The sequence below is a fragment of the Hylobates moloch genome, unplaced genomic scaffold (genome assembly GCF_009828535.3).
Source record: "Hylobates moloch isolate HMO894 unplaced genomic scaffold, HMol_V3 SCAFFOLD_10, whole genome shotgun sequence".
NCBI lineage: Eukaryota > Metazoa > Chordata > Mammalia > Primates > Hylobatidae > Hylobates > Hylobates moloch.
Window position 1 is genome coordinate 10,248,081 of NW_026652285.1, and position 10,158 is coordinate 10,258,238.

Consider the following 10,158-nt stretch of genomic DNA (forward strand, 5'->3'; position numbering starts at 1 on the left):
GTGGCTCACGCCTGTAATACCAGCACTTTGGGAGGCAGAGGCAGGTGGATCACAAGGTCAGGAGTTCAAGACCAGCTTGGCTAACATGGTGAAACCCCATCTCTACTAAAAATACAAAAACTTAGCTGGGCATGGTGGCACGTATGCCTGTAATCCCAGTTCCTCGGGAGGCTGAGGCAGGAGAACTGCTTGAACCCAGCAGGCAGAGGTTGCAGTCAGCCAAGATCGTGCCGCTGCACTCCAGCCTGGGCAACAGAGCTAGACTCTGTCTCAAAACAAAATATATATACGACATTTTTAGTTGGGATTGTATAAAAATATGCCATAGTCTGAATATTGCCCTAAATCAGAGGGCCATAGTTTGCTGACTCCTCACATCATTCACTAAATAAACGCAATCACAAATTTATTCCCCCCCTCCACCTTTTGCCCCATTTCCTGACTCCTCCTCCCTCTCCTCCCTCTCCTCCCTTTTCCGTCTTTTCTCTTCCTGCCCTCCCCTCCCCGCTTCCTCTTCCTCTTCTTTTACTTCCCTCCTTTTCCCTCCATGCTCCTCCTCCCTTGCTCCCTTCTTCCTTTTCTTCTTTCCTCCTTCAGCATTTGCAGAGCACTTACTAGGTTTGGGGTTGCTGTGCTGTGGCTCAGGGATATAAAGATAAGTAAAACAAGACCCTTCTTCTCAAGGATGTTCCAGTATTCGAGGAGATGAAGCCTGCAACTGTAGATGGTCAAGTGTACTAACAGGAATCACAACCTGTCTGCCTTGACACTGTGTGGGCAGTGTGACAGCGTTATCTCCGGCCACCGCCTGCAGGCCATGGAAGCGCAGTGGAGAGAGAAGACAGAACCTGCCTGCCTAGGGAGGGTGCTGGCCATCCCAGGGAGGTGGGGCCAGTCCAAATTGGACTTCAAGCAAGAGTTTACCTCATAGTGCTTTCCATGCAGCGGAAACATTTAAGCAAAAGGGTGAAGGCAGGAGAGTGCATTTGAGAAAGGCATTCCTGAGAAGTCAGGTGGGGTACACAGCACACCTGAAAGTGGAATGATATGGCAGCTAGGAGCTTGAAGAGCATTTACTAGGTTTGCTCAAGCTTGAAGCTGCTCCAGGCTGCCTTCAGTTTCTGGGTTTATCCTTCCAACCTGGCACCGCCTCCCATGCAAACCTCCTATGATGCAGACCCCTGGAGTAGCTCCCATCGCTCCCCAGCACCATCATCTCCAGAAAAAGCCCTGTCAATATTTACCCATGGAAGGGTGACTCTTACTTCTAAGGAGTTTTGGACCTGAATGGAGTTCAGTTGACAAACTGTCAGAGCCAACCTCTAGAGCTGGAGTTGGTTCCAGTCTCAATCCTTTACTCATGTCTGGGGATCTTTGGGCCAGCTCCTTAAGCTTCCCAAGCTGGTTTTTGTTAAGTTATAATAGTGCCTCCCATAGGAATGCTGGGAGAAAGATGTGAGTTAATGAATGTAAAGTGCTCAGCACAGCGTCTGGCACAGGGCAAGTGTCTGGTAAATGTCAGTTGTTTCTATCAAGAGAGGGGAGGAAGGTAGGACGGAGGGAGGGTGGGACAGGATGCTGGGGTCAGATCACACCTGCCTGGAACTGACTTTGGACTTTAGCATGTAGGTAATGCGGACCATTTAAAGGTTATAAGCCAAGGCCTCAGATTTCATCCCCTTTAGGCTCTAACCCCCTTTTAGACTATAGACATTGGCAAAACCTGTGGGGCAAGCTTCATAATGTCCACTTCACAGACGAGTCAAGTAAGGCTTAGAGAGCTTAACCTCTTCCTCAAGGCCAATTGGCTCATGAGCCGCAATCTCAAGTCTGGTTTCCTGAACTCTGTGTTCTGTGCTCTTCCCTCCCACACTGCTCGCTAACAGACTGACAGACGGCATCATGCCAGCCTTGCCCAGGCTCCAATTAGCAGACAAATCAGAACTGGCTGGCAGGGCTGCATGCCTGCTGCAGTTGTGTTTATCATTCATCAGAGAAGAGAAGCAACCTGCCAGGCCGGCAAGTCAGGCCCCATGGAGAGAAGATTTAAGGTGATGTAACCTATGGGGCTGGTCCTGGGGATGAAAATTTGGATTGTTGGATATGCTTAGGGACAGAATATGTCAGCAATTCACTGCAAGCTGAATATAGCCCTTGCCCAGGGAGTGCTTTGAGTACTTAAGGAACTGGTGAAAGCAAGGCTAGACTGGGAGCCAGGAGGCCTGGGTTCTGCCCTAGCCTTGCCATTACAATATGGGAGAAAGCACATCTTGTTTTAATTTCTGAGTTTCAGAGTTCTATTGTGTAAAAAGAAGAGTTTGGGAAAATTCAGCTTAAGAGTAGATAGTACGGTAATGGGGTTATGGAAAAATTCTGGTCCCTTCTCTTTAAATAGCCCTCCAGAGGGAGGGAGTAGCTGTGGGGTAGTACAGAGCAGTGAAATGAGCATCTGTCTGCATTTGAGTCTGGGCTTTGCCCATAATTCACTGTGTGACCTGGGATTTTCCAGCCCTGTCTCAGAACCTGAGTTCTTGCATCTTGTACAGCAGGTGGGTTGGGCCAGAGCAGAGATCTCTAACTGATGACCTGTGAGCTAAATCTGACCTGTGGATGAGACTCATTTAGTTCCTAGATTCATCTTTCTAATTATTACCCATTTTTTTAAGTGACCCAACATTTAAAAATCAGAAGAATTCACATACAATTCTGGATTCCTAAGTTTTCTTGAAAAAGCAGAGGGTAGCCTGGCATGGTGGCTCATGCCTGTAATCCCAGCACTTGGGGTTGCTAAGGGTGGGAGGATGGCTTGAGAATAGGAGTTTGAAGCCAGTATAGTGAGACCCCCATCTCTACAAAAACTAACCAGAATTAGTTGGGTGTGGTGGTGCATGCCACACCCAACTAATGGGTGGGAGGATTGCTTGAGCCCAGGAGGTCGAGTCTGCAGTGAGCTGTGATGGTGCCACTGCACTCCAGCCTGGGCAATAGAGTGAGATCTTGTCTCAAAATAAAATTAAACATTAAATTTTTTTTAAAAGAAAGAAACAAAGGGCTTAGTCACACCAAGCCCCCATTCACACTGGGAGCACACAGTGGCATTGTTCCTTTGGACTGGTGGCTACTGCCAGTCCCCACCATTACCACCCAGTACACTGGGCTCATTCATGTCACTGGCTTTTGAAAGCATCTGGGAGTGCATCCCCTGCACAAGGCCTTGTGAACCCACATTCTCTGCCCGTAGACATGAACATGTCACCCTGCTCTCTGAGACAGAGACCCAGCTCCTCCTGGGGGTCATGCACCCTCCCCAGTAAGGCCATAGAGTCTGTTGTCTGCATCTCCACACTTGCTTAGATGACTGTATTACAACACACAGCAATTATTACAGAGTTTCACAAGTACATTTATATTAGTGTAGTGAACATGCTTTTTCAAGCTACTGCACCCTTTTGGAGATGCTGAGCCTTCTCACAGATGGGTGCCCACCCCACCCACCCCATGCATGCCCCCTCCAGCTCTATGGCTCTAAGACTCTGTGGCTGTCACCCTAATTCTTGGTTCATTTGCCATACCCAGAGTGTTCAGTCACCATACAAAAGCAGGATGAGGACACACCAAACTAACAGGCAATGACTCTCCAATAGAGGGTAGTTCCTTTCCTGGATGCTGCTTTTATTTCTGTCTCCTGCTCAGTCTCTTTTGGCTTTAGACACACACCCATGTTCTTGGAAACTCCTTTGGATAATGGCTGCCACCTCCAACTCAGCATGTCCCATCTAGACTCATCGTCACCTCCCCTACCTCTATCCTTGCTCCTTTACCCTAGTTCTTTATTTCAATGACTGGGCACCACCCACTTGCCCTAGCCAGAAAATGGGGAGTCATCTTCTGTTTCTCCCTTTCACTCATACTCTAAAGCCCATCAAAACCAAGCTTTGGTGATTCCACCTTTTCGAAGGTGCCCACTTCCTCCCTGTCTCACTGTCCACATCCAAGTCAAGGCCATTGCTGCCTCTGGCCTGGACTCCTGCGATAGCCAGAGAACTTGGGATCCCCTTATTCACACTCACTCTGCTACCCTCCAATCCCATTGCACAAGCCAGCATGGTCTTTGAAAAACCCAAATCTGATCATGGCAGCCTATATTTAAAAACTTTTCAACACTTAGGATAAAGACCCATGCCCTAACAAGGCAGGATGTGGGTGCTCTGTGTACAGTAGGTTTGGAGGCATCCTCACTTGCCATGAAACCCGCAGTCAGCAAAAGAACCAAGCCTGGGGCTTCCAGGAAGCAGCTCATGTGGTAATGCAAACCACAGAGGTCAAGAGGGCTCTTAGATACCCTCACCTAGGGCTGCCCGGTCCTTGTCATTGCAATAAGGGGAAAGCACATCTTATTTTTATTTCTGGGTTTCAGTGTCCTGTGTAAATGGAGGAGTGTGGGAAAATTCAGCTTAATAGTAGGTAGTATTGTAGTGAGGTTATGGAAAAAATCAGATCACTTTTCTTTAAACTGACCTCCAAAGGGAGGTCTTAATGGTTCCAGGAGCTCAGTCTGACCAAGATCAGGGTGAAACTCTGCAGTCGCTATCTATGCTGAAAGAGAAGCATCTTTCAGTGCTCCTCAAGATTTCTTAAAAAGTCACCTCCAGAGGCTAGAGCCTGGAAGGATTGGCAAAACATGAGTCATCATTATTTTGACTTGAAAGCAGGGAGAGAAGCTTCTCCATGGACCAGGTTCCAAGGCTAGTTGGTCATAGCTGTAGGCAGCCTGTCCCTTAGCATCAGTTGTCCTTGATCTTAGAAACTTAAGACGGAGAGAACACTTCTTTCCACTTATTATTATTGCTCCCACTGGGTACTGAGCCTGCAGAGTTATAGTGTGAAGAGAGATGAGCATTTAGAAAAATAAAAGGAGAATAAGAAGATGAATGAGTCTCAGAAGGGAGTGAATCCACCAGATTTAAAAAGAGACCAGGGAAAAGACCCTAGTACCATCACGTCTACACTCCTGCTTACTCTATCTAGGCCCAAGCTTGAAGCTGCTCCAGGCTGCCTCCAGTTTCTGGGTTTATCCTTCCAACTTGGCACTGCCTCCCATGCCAACCTCTTATGGTGCAGACCCCTGGAGTATCTCCCATCACTCACCAGCCCCATCATCTCCAGAAAAAGGCCTGTCAATATTTACCCATGGGAGGGTGACCTCTTGCTTCTGAGGAGTTTTGGCCATGAATGGAGTTCAGTTGACAAACTGTCAGTGCCAGCTGGTAGCCCTAGCCTCTGTGCAAACTGGAAATCTGAAGGCCAGGGAAGGGAAGTGACTTGGCCAAGGTGAACATGGTGAACTTGGCCCCAGGACCATGTATCCTGTTGTCCAGTCTTGTGCTCTTTGCATTATACGAAATAGTTTTATTGATCATTCTACAAAGTAACGGAATTTTCAAGCCAAATTTTAGCATGAGATTCTTGGGGATGGGTATAAATGATGAGGGTGCTGGCATGGCAGGACTGCTGTAGGAAGAGAAACTAATAAGAGTAAGAGTAAAATACTTCTGTTGTTCTCAATTGCACTAATTTTAGCTTTTATTTTCATTAAATCACTCTCCTGTGTTGTTTTCCATGTATTTTATGATTCTTTATCTAATTTCTTAGGTTGACTACTTAGTGCAATTATTTTCAGCTTTTCGCAAGAAATAATAGAGGCATTGAGTGCTATAAAATGTCCTCTGAGCACAGCTTTAGCTGTGTCCCATAGGCTTTGATGTGGAGTGTTCTCCTTTTCATTACTTTCTAGATAATGCATAACTTCTGTTTTTATTTCTTCTTTGAGCCAAGAATTACTTAGGAAAGTATCTCTTAATTTCAAAGTAGTTAAGAGTTTTGGGGCCATTGGAGACAGAATGAAGAGGAGTTGGCTCCAAAGAAGAGACAAGCAATTAAAGCCAACTTCCCAACTTCTGTCTGGTGCCAGCTAGGTTGAGAATTTTTGTCCTATCTTCACTGATTTGGGGCAGTAAGAGGTGAGAGGAAGTTGGGGAACAAAACCCCATGACGTCCTCAGTTTAGTGTCTGTTCTCCTTCCTGCCACTAAGGCTGTGACCAAGGGGACTGCTTCCTGCTCTGTCCCCTACACTTGGCTCCTGTCCTTGCCCAGGTTCAAAGGCAGCATCTTCCCAGAAGGCTGACTCCCATCTGTAGCTGGAAGTCACATCTGCTCAGGACTGTTTGGAGGCTGCCTTCCATTAGGCACAGACCTGTGCCCCTTCCAGCCCCCAGCTCAGGGGTGACCTTAGACGCCATCATAGGTGTAGGGAGGGAACCAACACTGCCCTCACATAATCGGATCAATGAATATGAGCACCAGCTGTGCCAGACACACTGCTGGGGGCTTGACACATAGAACCTCGTGTACCTCTTGGGTAGACATCACTCCTATTTGGCAGGGATGGAAGATGAGTCCCAGCTGTAGGCAGTTTTCTCAGGTACACAGCTGGAAACTGGATGCAAACACAGGTTTCTCTGGCTCTGAACCTTTGCCTTCACGCTGCATGCTCTAGCCTAATCTTGACCACCTGCCACTCCTCACGCAGAATTTTCAGATGAGAGAACTGAGGCCCTGAATTTCAAGGGGCTTAGCTGTGCGTGACACAGCAAGGCCCCAATGAACTGAAATGAAATGCACCACTGAGAAGCACACATTCATGGCCCTGCCTTGCTGATCCTCTCCTTCCTCCATCTCCCCATCCTCTCTTCCACACCCCCCTCAACCTCATCGCAGTCCTTGCCTTCCTAACTGGTAAAATTGAGAAATTTGGGGAGAATGTGGGAGGAATTAGGAGCAGGCCAAAGGGGAGGGGATTGTAGAGGGAAAGCATTGTTTTTGGACAGGAGGCCAGCAAGACAAATGGATTCCTACATTCCGAGCATTTCAGAGCCACCCGTTTGGACTTCTGTCCTGCCCTTATTGATCTTTCCGGGGCATTTCCTCAGTGACCAAGAATTATGGATCTTTTTTCTGGAATGGGATCCCATACCATTACAATAGATCATTTAAGGAGTTTTATGATGCTGCTGCTAGGAACTAGGATTCTAAAGTTTAAAAAGGTCACGTGGTCTTGGAAAGGCAGCCTTGTCTGTCCCCTACCTCGTGGGCTACTCCACCTTCTTCCCTGATTCATGGCTTTGCTCGCTCCTTAAATCACCGACTTTCTCGGCCCCTTGGCTGTGTGGCCATAGAGAAGCTGCTGGGCCTTGAGGAGTCATCCCGTGTTATCCCCTGGAAGCAGGACCTCGGTCCTTTCTCCCAGATGTTCTTTCTCACCTCCCGACAACCCCTGTGCCAGCCCTCAGCACCACAGCCTGAAAAGTCATGCTTTCTTTTGTACTGTGTCCACGGATGTGTGCCCAGCCTGTCATAGGTGCCAGTGAGTATTTAGTGAATAAAGGAGTAAAGGAATGAATGGATCCATCATGAATTATAGCTGCCTCGCTGGCACTTGGTGGATGGGGCAAGGAGGGAAGTAGACAGGGCAGAGGAATTGCTCCGTTGCTGTTCCTGAAGCTCTGGGGTTGGGAGGGGATGGAGGAGGAGAGCACATTCTGTCCCAAACCCCTCTAGATTCCCAGGAGATACCCATACACTCCAGCCCTGCCTAGTCTCTCCCAACCAGCCTTGGCTGGCTTTGGATCTTTCTCTAGCGCCCTCAGGGGGGCCTCAGAAGTAGACCCTGAGGCAGCCATGGGCATTCACAGCCTGGTTTATTCAGCACAGCTCTGGCACCAAACTCACTCCATGGCCTACGGGTATTTCAAGCCCATGGGGTGAACCTCTTTCAGCCCTGTTTTCTCCTCTGTAAAATGGAGGTGAGAATACCCACGTGTTCTAGTAGGAATAACTCAAGACACAGAATGTGAAGTGTTAGCAGAGTGTCCAGTGCCTTTGAGTGCCTCTCTCCTCCCTTCTATTTATTTTTAAGGCCACTCATCCTCTTCCAGGCCTTGTCTGACCCACGGCTTCTGCTTCCTCCCCCCATGGCTGGGGCTACTGGATCCTTAGCTGCAAGCTTAGCCCTGCCTGTGGTTCCTAGGACCAATCCTGAAGCTTCAATAGTCCCAGATGCCCACTCTCAGACTTGGCTTGCTATTCCTGTCCTGACCTCCGCCCTGTTCTGAAGAATGCAGAGGCCGGGTGCAGTGGCTCATGCCTGTAATCCTGGCGCTTTGGGAGGCTGAGGTGGTTGGATCGCTTGACCTCAGAAGTTTGAGACCAGCCTGGGCAACATGGCAAAACCCGGTCTCTAAAAAAAAATACAAAAATTAGCTGGGCGTGGTGGTGTGCGCCTGTAGTCCCAGCTGCTTGGAGTGGGGGATGGCTGAAGTAGGAGGGTAGCTTGAGTTGGAGAGGTTGAGGCTGCAGTAAGCCAAGATCCTGCCACTGCACTCCAGCCTGGGCGACAGAGCAAGATTCTGTCTCCCAAACAAAACAAAACAAGAATGCAGAGCGCAGTGTCCAGCTGGGTGGAGCCCAGAACTGCAGAGCTGTGCTGTAAGATACTCCCGAGGCCACCACCACTCCCACAGTGCCTTCCTTCTTCACACACACCCAGAACATGCAGTTTGCATCACTCACGTAGAAATTACCAAAGTTATTAATCACAGCGTATGAGTGTGTGTGTGTTTGTGTGTGATGTGTGTGTGATGTGTGTATGTGTGAATGTGTGTGTGTGTGATGTGTGTGTGATGTGGGGTATGTGTGTGATGTGAGGTGTGTGAGAGAGGGGTGGTGATGCTGTTGTTGCTGCTTCAGTTACAGTAATGGCACTCAACCTAACTACACATTAGATTCTCCTAGAAAGACTTTTGAAAATGCCAATATTCAGGCAGAAGCTTTGATTTCATTGGTCTGGAGTGGACCCTGGACATTGGGAACTTTATTAGTGCTATTAACACTTCCAGGCAAGTCTAGTGTGCAACTGGTGTTGGGTACGATGGAACAACTGGTGTTGGGAACTGATGTGAGCTCCCTGGCATCAGGGATTTGGCTTTATCTATTTTGTCTCCTTGGAGGTGCCTGGCTTAGTACTCAGTGCATGTAAATGGATCAGGAGTCCCTGCCTCTGGGACACTTCGCCTGACCACCCTCCTCCCTCCCATGCCTGGGCTAGGTGTTGTGCTCTTACTGCACTGGGTTTGATTTCCTGTTTACTGTCTGTCTTTTTCAATAGACAATGGACTGCCCTAGGGCAGGATTCAGATTTTCATCTCTGGCTCCTTTGTCAAAACCCTCACACATCAGAATGTATTGGTGCCACATGGGTCTGAGGACATCTTATCCCTTCTTTTCAGGCTCCCTGGTAGTTAATGAAGCCTCTCTTTTCTTCTAGACATTGTTTCTTTGCTTTGGGAAATGGTTCTCAAACCCTCATAACCTCTATCTTAGTTATACCTTTTGCTGCATATTATTATTATTATTATTATTATTATTATTATTATTATTTTGAGACAGAGTCTCGCTCTGTTGCCCAGGCTGGAGTGCAGTGGCGTGATCTCAGCTCACTGCCATCTCTGTCTCCCAGGTTCAAGTGATTCTCCTGCCTCAGCCTCCTGCGTAGCTGGGATTACAGGCATGCACCACCATGCCTGGCTAATTTTTATATTTTTAGTAGAGATGGAGTTTCACCATGTTGGCCAGGCTGGTCTCAAACTCCTGACCTCAAGTGATTGACCCACCTTGGCCTCCCAAAGTGCTGGGATTACAGGCCTGAGCCATGGCATCTGGCCTTTTGCTGTGTATTAAATTACCCCACACCTTAGCAATTTATAACAAATGGTTTCTGTGGGTCAGGAGTTGGGAGCAGCTTAGTGGAGTGATTCTAGCGGAGGTCTCTTGTGAGGTTGCAGTCAAGATGCCAGCTGGGGGCTGCAGTATTTGAAGACTTAACTGGGGTTGGAGAATCTATACTCTGAGGGTCAATGCACACAAGTGAGAGAGCACCCAAGCCAGAGGCCACGATCTTTTAAAATGCATAATACAGGAAGGGGAACATCACACACCGGGGCCTGTTGTGGGGTGGGGGGGAGGGGGGGGGGATAGTATTAGGAGATATACCTAATGTTAAATGACTAGTTAATGGGTGCAGCACACCAACATGGCACATG